This window comes from Wyeomyia smithii, chromosome 2 (assembly GCF_029784165.1).
Source record: "Wyeomyia smithii strain HCP4-BCI-WySm-NY-G18 chromosome 2, ASM2978416v1, whole genome shotgun sequence".
Taxonomy (NCBI): Eukaryota; Metazoa; Arthropoda; class Insecta; order Diptera; family Culicidae; genus Wyeomyia; species Wyeomyia smithii.
Genome location: NC_073695.1, coordinates 27,725,502 through 27,738,538, shown reverse-complemented (window position 1 = coordinate 27,738,538; position 13,037 = coordinate 27,725,502). Strand labels below are relative to the sequence as shown.

Below are 13,037 nucleotides of genomic sequence, written 5' to 3'. Positions count from 1 at the left end.
CTTCACCCAGTAATTACGTCTTTACTCGTCGCCGGTCAGGTCAAGAAGACAGTATCCGGCTCCCAAGCTTCTCTACCACCTATCAGCATTCCCATCTGCCACTCTCTCCGTGCATGGTGCAGCAGATTTCGAGCGGTGCATCAGCAGGGTTGTATTTTTATATTTTTAGTACAAATATTTTTTAATTATTTATGACGTTATTGTCTACTGGAGTTTTAACATTAATTTTAATCCCTACATTTAATTATTAACATTCTGACTTTATTAATATTAGTATTTTAACAAACATAAATATAATTACAATTGAACGCATGCCCAACCTAAACATAAACAAAAATACATCAAGATCGTATCTACTACACTACACTACTTATTCCCTTGCTTGCACTTTCCTACATGGGCATTGTAGGGCAAGAGTTGCGCAACGGTAACAAAGAGGTGTGACTTAATTATTTCCAGTTATACCATTCTACAATATTAGAAAAATATTATTTCGTATGTCGTAATAATGATATTGCCGATGGTAGACATGAGTATGAAGGTCGAAATTCTGCTGTGATTTCAAACTATAACCGTCTTCTTCAAGACGTTACATCCTTGTTAATGAAGTGTTGTGAATTTTCTAAAACAGACTCTGCATCGTGAGCAGAACGTGCCAAACTTTTCTGTTCGAAATCGGATTTGTTTCGTATATACCGCTTGTTAAGCACAGTATCAACAAATCGTAATAAACATTACACTGCTGTGCATTTGCAGCAGCATCAAACCTCAGTTGCAGTTTATTAATAACCATTCATTATGCTCTTCCAAATACATTTAGTAGCCTTGAAAGAGGCCGATTGCTGCAATTGTTATGTTGTTATGTAATGTTATGTTATATTTAAAAATTCCATCTGACAATTTTTGTCTTAGTGAATAAAATCAACAATTTGAGACGATTGACAATAAATTATTAGCGAATCCGCCGGCGACGTAAAAAAGTGTTGATGGGTTCGTTGAAGTCGAACAGTTCTGCAACCTCGTTGAACCTCGTAGACATAAACCTAATCGCATCATATTGGCCGTACCGATTATACCTTGCCTCCAAGTTCGAAAGCTGACGTCTCCGCAGATTCCTTTCTGGAGCGTAGAGATTCAATTCTGCGAGAATAGCGGGTGAATCAATTTCATTTTCCACGATCTTCGCAACAAAGATAATTTGTGCGTTAAATCTTCTTCTCTCCAACGTCTCAATCCCCAATAACATGCAGCGGTGCAATTGCAATTTTCATTCAACTATTGCATAAATGCTTCATGGTCAGATATACTCGCTGCAACTGCTACGCTATCCGTAGCCATGCCACAGTTGTGGCCGCTTTACGCTGCCATTGGTAATGCTGCCCCTGCATCAGCTGGCTCAGCTGCAACTAGTGCGCTATCCATTGCTATGCCTGAGCTGTGGCCGCTATCCGGTATCGCTGGTATCCACTGCACTACTACTGCTGCTGCTAAGGGATGACTGCTGTTGTCGCTGTCTAGAACTATTATGAGCGGCTTCGGCTGAAACAGGCTCTTATATAGTCCAAATAGCATATTTTCAATTGCAAGGCATTTGATTCTGTCGACCGTGCTTGGGAAGCAATCATATAACGACCAATCAGAGGTTGAATTTTTCGTTTTGATAAGGCTTGACTATTTCCAATAGTACAATAGTTTGAATAATAAAGTTACAATTATCTTCTTTTGGGAAGAATCTTAGAAGATTTTCAAATCTATTGCTGCAAGAATGAAGGTAATCCATCGAAAACTAACAGATTTATTAGCATTTGAAATTGGACATATTTTTCACTTTTTTCGGTTTTAGAATTTCATTTCACATCCCTATGTAGCTGAACTTCCTGAGAGAAGTATTCTACTTCAAAAAATCAAATGATTCCCGGTTGTTACTTAAATGTTTTAAAACCAGTCCAAAAGAATTAAAAATGCCTTCGAAGCCATCAGCGGCAGACAGAGATGTGAACATGTTGCCAACTTTCCCTTAAAGCTGCCATTTTTAAGGGCAGAGAAGAGAAAATTAATTTACAATTTGGTCTAAGCTCGCTTCAAACTTTTCCAAAACTTAACAAAACTGTACGAAGAGGCATGAATTTAAAAGGAAACATTTTTATTTCATTCAACTTCGAGGACACATAGAACCGCCGGTAAGAGTGAAAATCCTACTCTAGTTCTAAATCCTACTCCTAAATCCTACTCTAGTTTGATTGGTGGTTTGCTCTACATAGCGATAAACACGAGGCCAGATGTAGCAATTAGCGTCACGTTACTTGGACGAAAGGTCAGTGCTCCGAGTGTCGCAGACTGGACAGAAGCAAAGAGAATTATGCGGTACCTTCTGGCGACGAAGCATCTCCGCCTAAATTTGGGCAACAATAATGCTGATCTAAAGGTTTTCGTGGATGCAGATTAGGCGGGCGATCAACGAGACCGAAAATCCAACAGTGGTTACATAATCTTTTATCATCTACCGAAGCCGAGTTCATCGCTGCAGCAGAAGCGTGTCAAGAACTACTTTGGATCCAGAAGCTAATGAAAGACGTAAACGAGCCAGAAAACCAAATTGTGCTCTACGAGGACAACCAGAGTACCATCCGGCAACTGGAAACCGAGCAACTACAGCGACGATCCAAACACGTAGACACTAAGATTCAGTTTACCAAGGACCTCGTTCAACAAGGTGTGTTAACCATAATTTACTGTCCATCGGAGCTTATGGTTGCGGACATGCTCACTAAACCATTAAGCAAAGTAAAGCTCTACAAGCATAGGACCGCAGCTGGAATGCTTCCAGTCAAGTTTGAGAAGGAGTGTTGATAAAGCAAACTTAACAAAGCAATCAGCTGAAAGTATTTGGATCACAGCAATCATATAAATGTTATAATAAAGTTATTTTCTCATTCCACTGTTACCATTCAACAAGATCAGTTTGTTATTTTACACGCTCTGCTAATATTAGTTGTATTAGTACAAACCTGTATACATTTTAAAAATCTTTCTAAAACTGCTCAAATATTAAAAATCGGTTAATAAATGACTGAAGTGAGTTAAAAAAAATTGTATGCGCTGAGGTCCAAAAAACCGTGTTTTGACCATAATTTCAGATTTTAGGGTTGTTTGGAAAATTTCAAGTATGAGCGAATGTTACACTCAACAAGACCTACAACCTACACTAGGTCACATTAGAAGTTCTGTATCGCTGTAGCACAGTGTAACATATCTAGTGAACACTTTTTTAGTAAAATATTTTGAGTGAAATATTTGTTTTGTATCATGATTGGAACAGCTTACTTCTGAGACTTCAACGCTTCACTTTGCATGTGCTTGATATAGTGATGGATTTCACGTAGGGATAATTAATGGGTAAGTTTTCATAACAAAAACTTTTTTCCCTTCAGAGTGCCCATTTTGAAATGTTAAAAAAATAAAATGGTTGATCCGATGATGATACAAATTCTTAGATTTGATTGTTCAATTGAGCATGATATTAGCAACTCGCTATTGCAAGCGGTATTCCCTGACTGCTGGAGAAGACTGTTATGTTCCCGGTTAATAAAAAAGGCAACAATCACGATGTAACTACCTTTAGAGGAATAACCTCACTAATAACCTCACTATCCAAATTATTTGTAATTCTCGTCGGCAACGTTTTCTTCGTGAGTTCTAGACATATATCTCGATAGACCAACACGGCTTTTACCCAGGTAGAGCGACAACAACTAACTAGTTTCAGTTTACATCTAATTGTATTACAATTGTAAACATGGAGAACTGCATAAACATAAAAAGAGACATTTTTCAATCAAATTTAAAGACTCATGATACCAATTGAAACGTTTTTGACGCACATAAACGTAGATAAAGATGTGAATGAGCTCCTAAGTATTCGTCAAAATCACCAAATCACCAAGGCCAGAGAAGCCAGAAAAGAACTGGTTCAAAATTCTTCCAAACCACATCGATCTAAATTGCAGCTCAAATACGTTGGAGCTATCCTATTTGTCAGATAAGGGAGAAATACTTTCGACAATATAAGAATATTTTTTTTAAGTCCAGAATCCTTGAAAGACCCAAATAAATTAATATCTCAAAAAAAAAAGTAGGAGGGTGGTATTCAAGACACGACCGCATGACGTTGGACTACGGTATTCTTATATTTCATTAAAACAAATAAAAGAGAGAATTGCAACTCTAGTATTTGCTGCAATTTTATCTAACAGTGCATTTCTGGATGCTGAGACGTTAAAACGTTATAAATAATAATATATACTAAAAGGATGGATATTTTTTATTTAATCGCTGTCATTTCATACATATTCGAATCAACCCTTTGTTTGCTGCACTACCAAGACAATAATTTAATTAAGCGAATTGGTAAAATTTTCCTATCTAAGCAAAAAGCAAACTTTACGAAACTATCTGAAATTGGAGCCCAGAACGATTCAACCTAAAATTTTAAATTTGAAAATTGTTTGACATTTAATCGATAAAACTCATGCTAGGTTAGTTCCAGCCCAGCATATAACTTCATGTATTTGAAAAAAAAAACGTTTGGTTCAATAACTCAATATAGCAAGAGCTCAATCACACGTTTTTCGGTAGTTGTTATCAAGGTTTGGGCGAGTGACAGGAAAATATCTTAACTTCTTCAGTTGTGATTTAGAGCATTTCTAATTGTTTTGTTATTTTTCACGATAGCGACAAGTTTGTTTCTTTCTCTGTGTGCGAGAAACAAAATCAAAACCGCGCACCGAGAAACAAAAACGAAAATTTAATGAATGCTCATTGAGAAAACTTGCAACTCTTTTACCAATAACTTATGATACTCAAAAAAGCCCGTTTTGATCTAAATCAAATTTCTAGTAAATAAGTTTTGATCATTCATAGGTAGTAATTTTTCCTCGATGAATAAAGACTGGCTGAAGAAGTTAAAATCGCTGCTGTAAAATCAAATTCACAACTGTGTTCGTTAAGACGTTTTAATATTTTCAATGACAATAATAATCTTCGATAAACACCCGCTATAGTTATTCACACACACGCTATAACTATCTAAACACGCGTTAAAACTATTCATACACACGCTGTAGCTATAGCTATCCATACACACGCTATTCCTTTCCATACATCCGATACAACTATCTATACACACGCATAAGCTATCCAACCATGTGCTATTACTATCCATACATACGCTATAACTAATCATTACACACGCAGCAGCTATCCACACACAAGCTATAACTATCCGTACACACGCTGAAGATATACACGCAATAGCCATAATATGCTACACATGCTAGTGTCTTACACACGCTATAGCTAGCCATACACACGCAACAGCGCCATCCCTATCATCGCAAATGTCATAGCAATACAGATGCACATACGCTATATGTGCACACTGCACACAAACCCAACGTTTTCACCCAACGATATCTGAATTAGATTACCGCTGGTGGGGTCCAACTCAGATCGAAGGAGCACCGAACTGAATGAAGAAATGCAGCTTCCCACTACCTCCGCCGCTGCTGCCTGATACCACCGCTCTGGTTCTGCTGCAGCTCAGTTTGGCCGCTGGAATCAGCCACCGCTGCTGATTATACAAGACCGGCCTGGTGGCCTTTCACTTGTTAACTGATGACTGCTATGAGACGACACAGGCTATTATATAGCCCAAAGCAAAAATCCATCCGCGAGCAAACAAGAAGCGAGCTTGTGATTGGTTGAATGTGCACGACTTTTGACACAACTTTTAACTAGTTTAGTATCGAAAACATATTTAAATTATTATATGACAATCTTGCGCAATATTTCCCCCATCAATCAAGCCATTGGTGTTTAGAATCTGTTCAGTGGTAATGATAAAAGAAGCATTTTAAAACGGTGTTGAAACACCTGTTGCAGCTACCGAAAGCGAGCTCGTTATTGGTTGAAAGCTGTGAGACTGTTTACGAAGTCAGATCGGTTGTATCCGTTAGTGTCGACTGTGCTTGTGAAGAGAGGTGGTGATTGGTTGCTCGGTATGATTTAGACAATCGATGTGATTTATCAATTTTTCAATAGTGTATCTCGAACAATAGGTTATTTTTGTTACATAAATTCAACCGTAAAAGAATTTCTGATCGGTTGATGCCAAAACCTCGAAATTCTGAAAAGAAATGACTGATATATAAGCGCTCAAAACCTGACCACTTTTCCCTGGTTTTCCCCGGTTGAATTACTAGATTTTCAAATTCAGGTGCCTAACTTCGATATAGACGTTAGTCCAACGTCAAAAAAACTAACTACGAGGCAAACCGCTTCGAACAGCATGAAGAGCTAGCAATAAATTCTGGCAATGTTCATAACTAAACTGTCGGGAGCGAGGGCTGTATAATGCAATTCACCAGATTACCTACTCAACTGTAGTAACTATCGGGGCATAAGCTTTCTCAATTTCGCGTATGAAATTTCCGCTCGTGTCTTGTTTCATTGACTGGACCACTGCTGGAAGCCCACGCTGATAAAAACTAGTGCGGGCGGGACGATCTGCAACGGAATAGACCCAGAGACAAATCCTCAATAAGTTTCAAGAAAACAACTTGCAGACGCATCATCTGTTCATAGAGTTCAAGGTGGCGTACGATTCAGTGAAACGATTATGATTGAACAAAACAAAACTGCCAGTGGGTAAAATTCAGAAGCATTTGTGACGTTGTCGATAGTCTCTAACTTACTGTTCAGCATAGCCTCATTACGCTTCTATGTATGCTTCGCGGACGACATTGATATCATGAGTGTTAATTGTAGAGCTGTGGGGGAGGCCTTTACAGCTCTCAGAAGGGAAGCTGCATGAATTGGACTTAGATTTTTTTTTTTTTTCAAACAAAGTTCATCGTGACCACTATCTCTGTGGTTGTCCTAAAATTTGCTGCTTTTGGAATCTGGAAATATTGTCAGTTGTAGAGCGGCGGAAGAAGGTAATGTGGACAACCAAGGTAAACTATCCGAAGGATTCGTCTACGAGGCAACTACCATTTTTACGTGCCTGTAAGCCATCCAACAGGACGCTTTAGCAAAACTTAGTACCTAAGCAAGCACTCGAACGTAGTGCGAGAAGTTTCTGGCGAAGTAGAAATGATGCTTGTTTATGGATGACGAAACATCCTTGAAGATGAATTTAAGACAGCTTTCCAGAACAAAATTTTATGTCACCACAGCACGAAGCGATGTCCCCACCGAGTTCAAGTTTGTTTTCGCTAAAACGGAAACTAATGATCTATTAAGGAACTTGGAGCTGTGGACGGAAACTCATGGTTTTTATCAAGAACAAGACGCTGGACAAGCAAAAGTACATCGAAAAGCGAGTTCTATCGTTTATTTTGGCATACAGAGGTCTTGTTAAGCTTCTGTCTGGATTTGACAAGCTGCAACTACAGCCGAGAAGTAGTTAAGTGGTACCGAGACAACAAGGTGGATTTCATCTCAACGTGTATCAAACCACCCAACTGTCTTCAATTCGGCCAAATCGAAAAGTACTGGGCAATAACCAAGAGGAAAATGAAGAAGACTAAAAAGGTGATGCGAGATGCGGCGCAGATTGGAAAAAATAGCTGCAAAGGTAACCCTGGTTTGTGAGCAGAAAATAATTTCAAAGTAAGTTCGAATTTCAAAAAAAGTTCTCGATTGGATCCAACGACTGATGAAATAATTTTCTTCTATTTTTTAATAATGCCCAAAATATCCTTTCTTAGACCACTCAAGATGTTTCCTAAATCAAACCAACTTTGAGATAGTGCTAAATAATTTGTTCCGAATTCTAATAGCGAAATTATTTATTCCACTGCGTCAGGTCAGGTCTTCCAAGGCATTAAGGGAACCGACATCGCGAATGTCGACGCAAGTAAGAAAGAGATGCCAGATAATTGTTTACGAACTTAGCACGTGCGGTGGTGGGTTGAAACTAACAAATTTTACGGTGCGCTTCGGGCAGCACGTAAGGTCATTACTGGGTCAAAATCGTGCGAATAAAGAAGGGTTTTGATAGCAGTTAGGTTGGATCCAGGTCAAAACGAGCTGAGATGGTGGAATAAAAAAATTCGCTATAAATGAAGTGGATGACGATTTTGTTTATCTTGGTCAGGCTTGTTATTCTTTCAATATGTGGAAAGAGCACAGTGAATAATCACCGATTACTTCTTGCCCAGCATGAGCGCAGCGTGTAGAAATTTTTTGCATCACACTTCTTTTTTTTCCAGTTTGTGCTGTGTTTCTGCCGCTCGCAGAAAGGTTAATAAACTGGTTGCTTTCAATTCAGCTGAGCAACACATGAATGGGAATCACTCTAGTGAGAGTACACAGAAGACCCTTGCTTATTTTGAATTGTATAGCCAAATTAGGTCCGCATGAAATTTGCGATCTACAGGACGCTGATCCACCCGGTGATGGTCTATGGATATGAACCGTGGTGTACACGGTGGCAAACTAAAAAATGGGGTGGTGGCGCAGGCGCAGCTGTATGAAGCATACCAACACGCTGATACTCACTGATGACAGATCACATGAGTATGGTGGATGATCAAACAACAATGATAATATTTATTCTGCAGAAACCCAATTAGAGGCCGACGACTTGGAGTCAGACCCCGCACGCGTTGGCTGTGTGCTACTAACAAGGTTGCACGAGCAACCCAAAATTTGTGGAGGTATATTCTGCATTTGGCATAGGATCTCTACGATCTGTTGCCACAAAAGTAAGTAAGCATAACAGATACGTACATTTGTGAGAGACCAATTTAGCGATCAGAAGAGGTAGCTTAAATAACTCGAAACTTATTTTAAAATTTCCATAAATGTTTTTTTCTGGATGTTTCAAAGCAAAGATGCTTAAAAAGTAAAATAAAAGTATTTTAATAAAATGATGAACAAGCAAAGACAAGCAAAACTTTTTTTAGATCAAACAGAAATAGAAAATGAATCAGGATTCAATGTCACAGAGTCCGCTTTGGCAAGTGGGTGGTCGTGAGTTCGATTCTTAGTAGAATCAGGCAGTTCGGAGCCAGAGGGACATTCAAGCATGGGTTTATTCTCAAGCTTCCTCTCAAATCTCAATTCTCTCATGCTGAATATGTCAACACGGCACACATTTGAATAAATTCTGCTCCAGGGAATTATAATTGCCCATACTAGTACAGGTCGGACTCGATTATCCGGAGACTCGATCATCCGGAAACTCGATTATCCGGAATTTTAGACTCGATTATCCGGAATTTTATTTTTTTGGTGTCCGTTTTCAATTTTTATTCCGAAATTTTGTCTTCACCATCCCTTCTGGCATATTTGTTACCATTTAAGTCGATTCCGGCATGTTTGGGACATTTTCGAATTAAGTGAAAATAATCAATGTCCAATTTATTTTTTTGCTTCTCAAGATTTTACCCGTTTTTGCCTCAGAAATAACTGCTGGTTACGCCACTGCATCATACAAGTAAATAAAGAAAAGAAATATTTATTTTATGTTCGTTAATCGCAAAATTTCGGTCTATTTTGTGTAATTCGATTATCCGGAAAACTCGATTATCCGGAACGAAAAATTTTTTGATGTTCCGGATAATCGAGTCTGACCTGCATCTTGAGTGGCTCGCAGTAGTAAGCGAAGAGGGAAGAGCAAAAGTGTAAAAATCCGTCACATTCTACGGTGACAAATATGTACCTCTTTCTTTCCGTCACAGCCGTTGGAGAAGCAGAGATAAACTAGATCTTCGGCAACAACGATTGTTATGCTTCCTTCGTTGCCTTCCCGAAGTGACCGTTAGGTTGTATGATGAAGTTGGTAAATTAATCCCAAATAATGATGAATCTTTGGGCAACTTTACCAATCACGGAAGAGCAATTAAGCTCAAACAAAAATATAAAATAAAAGCTGACAGACCGTTTTAGGAACCACAAAAAGATTTTCGTGATGTCGTGACCAGTTGGGAGGTGAAGAAAGCCAATTTACTGGTTTTAAGAATGCCTTGTTCTAAAACTGGAATATTTTGTTTGCAAAGCGCATTGAAAGTATTTTGACTAGCGGAAGGATTTTGAAACATCATTGCTGAAAAACGGTAGTTGAATATATTTCAATTAGGCCCAAAAAATCTTAGGAGCCATTTTCAGAACCAGGAAACACAGAAACATATTTTTGTATTTGGTCCAAAATTACTGATTCTACCGGAACGGGTTGTAAACTTTGCTTTGCTGTCAACTAAAATTGTTCAAAATGTCTCTTACAGACAGGTAGACGTAAGTATTAAAAACAATCTTGAAATATTACTATGAACATAAAAAGAGGGTTTATTGAAATGAATTGAAGTAGAATATTGCTACAATTATCACTCCTGCAAACTTCTCTAAAATTGTCCAACTTTCACGCATTCATGGAATGTTACCGAAACTAATTTCGATGCACCTCGAAAATATCCAAAACTGGCACATGATACATAACCACTCCGTTTCTGATAGAATTGGATGACGCACACTGGGAGCATTCCTTCTTCTTGTTTGTAACCGAACCACAGGCAAACCTTGGCAGCGCTACTGCTAATATGAGTTAGCACGCAATTTTTCTGCGTCACAAATAGTGTTGTTTTTGTATTGCTTGTGCTGGTCAAACGGTAGATATTTATAAGCAGCAGAAGCTGTCGGGTTTACAGTGTTCAGCTTGTTTTGGATGTAATATGAAACGTGACAAAAAGTTTGCTAAATTTGGCCAAAAATCATCGGTGTATTTTGTCTCCAAGCTTGCGGACGGGTATGTTTATATTAACCCTATCGTCATTGATGTCGTAGCAGAATGTTCTGTCGCAGCTGTGGACTGGTGGTGAAATATGACGGGTGATTCATTTTTATTTTTATCACTAAAACAATTTTAATATAGAAAGGATGAAGTTCAAGGAATGAGTTTAACCATTTACCATAAAATTCTATACCTATTAGTTTTTAAAATATTACATAATGCATCTGAAACTACCACCGTTGCACTCCGTGTGTGGCGAAATGCAGTCCCTATAAACACCCTATAAAACAAAACTCATCAATTTTTTTTTGCTGTTTGAACTTCTACGTGGCGTTTATGCTTTACCCTTCTTCCAGGCCAAAGCAACAAAAACCCGACCATGGCTTCATAACATAATTTATCATCCAATGAGAAACAGCTAATTGCTTCGTAACCGACCGTTTACATTCCTGTGCTGCGGGGTGCTGCCATCCGGGAACAATTGGACTATATAAGTTCTGTTAATTATCAGTAAACGTTGGTAAAGTTCCACTGAATGGCATTTAAGTTTCTGATGTATTATTTTTTTTTTTGCTTCTCTCATCGTCGAAGCCGACCCGCAGCTGCACCCCGATCTCGAGCATCGTTCTGCAAAAATTCGCTCATTTATACCTACGTACTTTCTTTCTGTCTGATTCACCGCCTGTGTATAGCTTCTTTTTCCTATCCGTTTGCTGCGAAAAATTGCACTTCGCTTTTTCGGCGAAAAACTTGATCTGGTGCCTCTTCGAGCCCTTTTCTTCGGTCTTCTGTATATATTTCAAGCTGCGCAACTGGAATCTAGTGACACTCTGGAACTGTCTGTAAACGCCGGTACGTGCTCGAAAAGTCGTCAATTAAAAAAGGAAATTTGAAATAAATTGCACAGAAAATGCTAGACAAGGGAGGAAGATTCACTAATTCACCGAACCGCATGCATCAGTTTGCAATTTCGTTTCGTTTTCGATCCGTTTCACTGTTTCCGTTCGGCAATGCGCTCTGCTGGAAAACTTCTTTCGCCGGGGTGTGGAGGATAAAAGATTTACGCATACGCGTTGCAAAATTGAATTGTAAAGGTTTTCTGCCAACGCAACGGACTTGGAGGAATACAATCTACGAACGGGGCTTATACACGGTCGAGCGAGCGGAAGAGTACTGCAGCCGTTGAATGAATTTCCACTTGACCAGCGGTACAAAGTGCCCGCACTAGAACGAGGAAAAGTGCAAAAACCGTGCCCTGTGTGGTAGTAAACAGCAGCATCAGCACACACACACACTGCACGGCACTGTAAATCAGGAGGAAAATTTCGCAGGAAAATGGAGCAGTAGGTTTTTTTTTGCACAACCGAAGGTAACGAAGGAAACGATCACCAGTGGGATAAACAGCGGTACGAGCTCTCGGTTGGAGAACACGATCACTGCGCTGCTTGCACGCGTCGCTGGTGGTGTTGGTGAGATCGCGTGTAAGTTAAAAATATTTGTAAACCCACGCTCGATCACGTCATATGGTTTTTCCGGAAACATTCTACTTCGCAAAATGAGCCAGGCGAAAGAGAGCGAGGGAGAGAGTGTGTGCGTCAGAGTTACGGTTTTTATTTTTCTTTTTAGCCAACAACAACACTTAAGTGCAGACGGGATTGCACCTGTTGCGACGGCGCGATGGGTGACCGGTGGCGGTGGTCGTAGTGTTAGCGTTGGATGAGCTCATAGTAGTAGATACGGGGGAGTTTTGGAGGTTTGAACTTCTTCAGAAGCGCAAAAATGATGCGAAAGTTGACAATTGTTAATCTTGTGATCAATAATGGATTAAGTAAGGACCACAAAATTCGGCTTAAAATCCAGTCTGAAGACCAATGAAAAATTCTCAAAATGCCATGTCATTCCTGACCGGACTGAAACGGGTAATGCCTCCGGGGTCCAGTTCAATTTCGATAGCAAAATTGAAAATCGTAAAAAAAATAAAAATAATAGACAAAAAAATGTCTGCAAAGGTTCCATTAAATTGCCTTTGTATATATTTTATCAAAATGCGACTTGTTGACTTTCATGGTGTTATCTGTATGTTTCGTAAAAAAATAAAATTATGACTGTTAAAAATCAACTGAAAATGGGAACTCGAATCTTTCTGTAAGAAATCTGAATCTTTTTTCAAAGATATATTTCATGTTAGAATATTGCAGTTATTGTTTTTAATTACTTATTTTCAAGACATAGAGTTTTTTGCGAC

The 13,037-nt window shown here is 38.9% G+C and overlaps 1 protein-coding gene across 8 annotated transcripts in view; it reads right to left on the bottom strand.

Moving 5' to 3' along the window:
* LOC129722357 (RING finger protein nhl-1) overlaps positions 1 to 13,037 on the bottom strand; it is a 165,082-nt gene that overhangs the window by 77,224 nt on the left and 74,821 nt on the right. For 5 of the 8 annotated variants that reach the window (XM_055675740.1, XM_055675743.1, XM_055675747.1 and 2 more), the window contains exon 1: positions 11,452 to 11,984. The exons of 2 other annotated variants lie outside the window; for them this stretch is intronic. The gene's annotated coding sequence lies outside the window, so the exon portion shown is untranslated. Of the gene's footprint in view, positions 1 to 11,451; positions 11,985 to 13,037 lie in introns of those variants that run through there. One more of the 8 variants, XM_055675744.1, reaches the window with a different exon arrangement.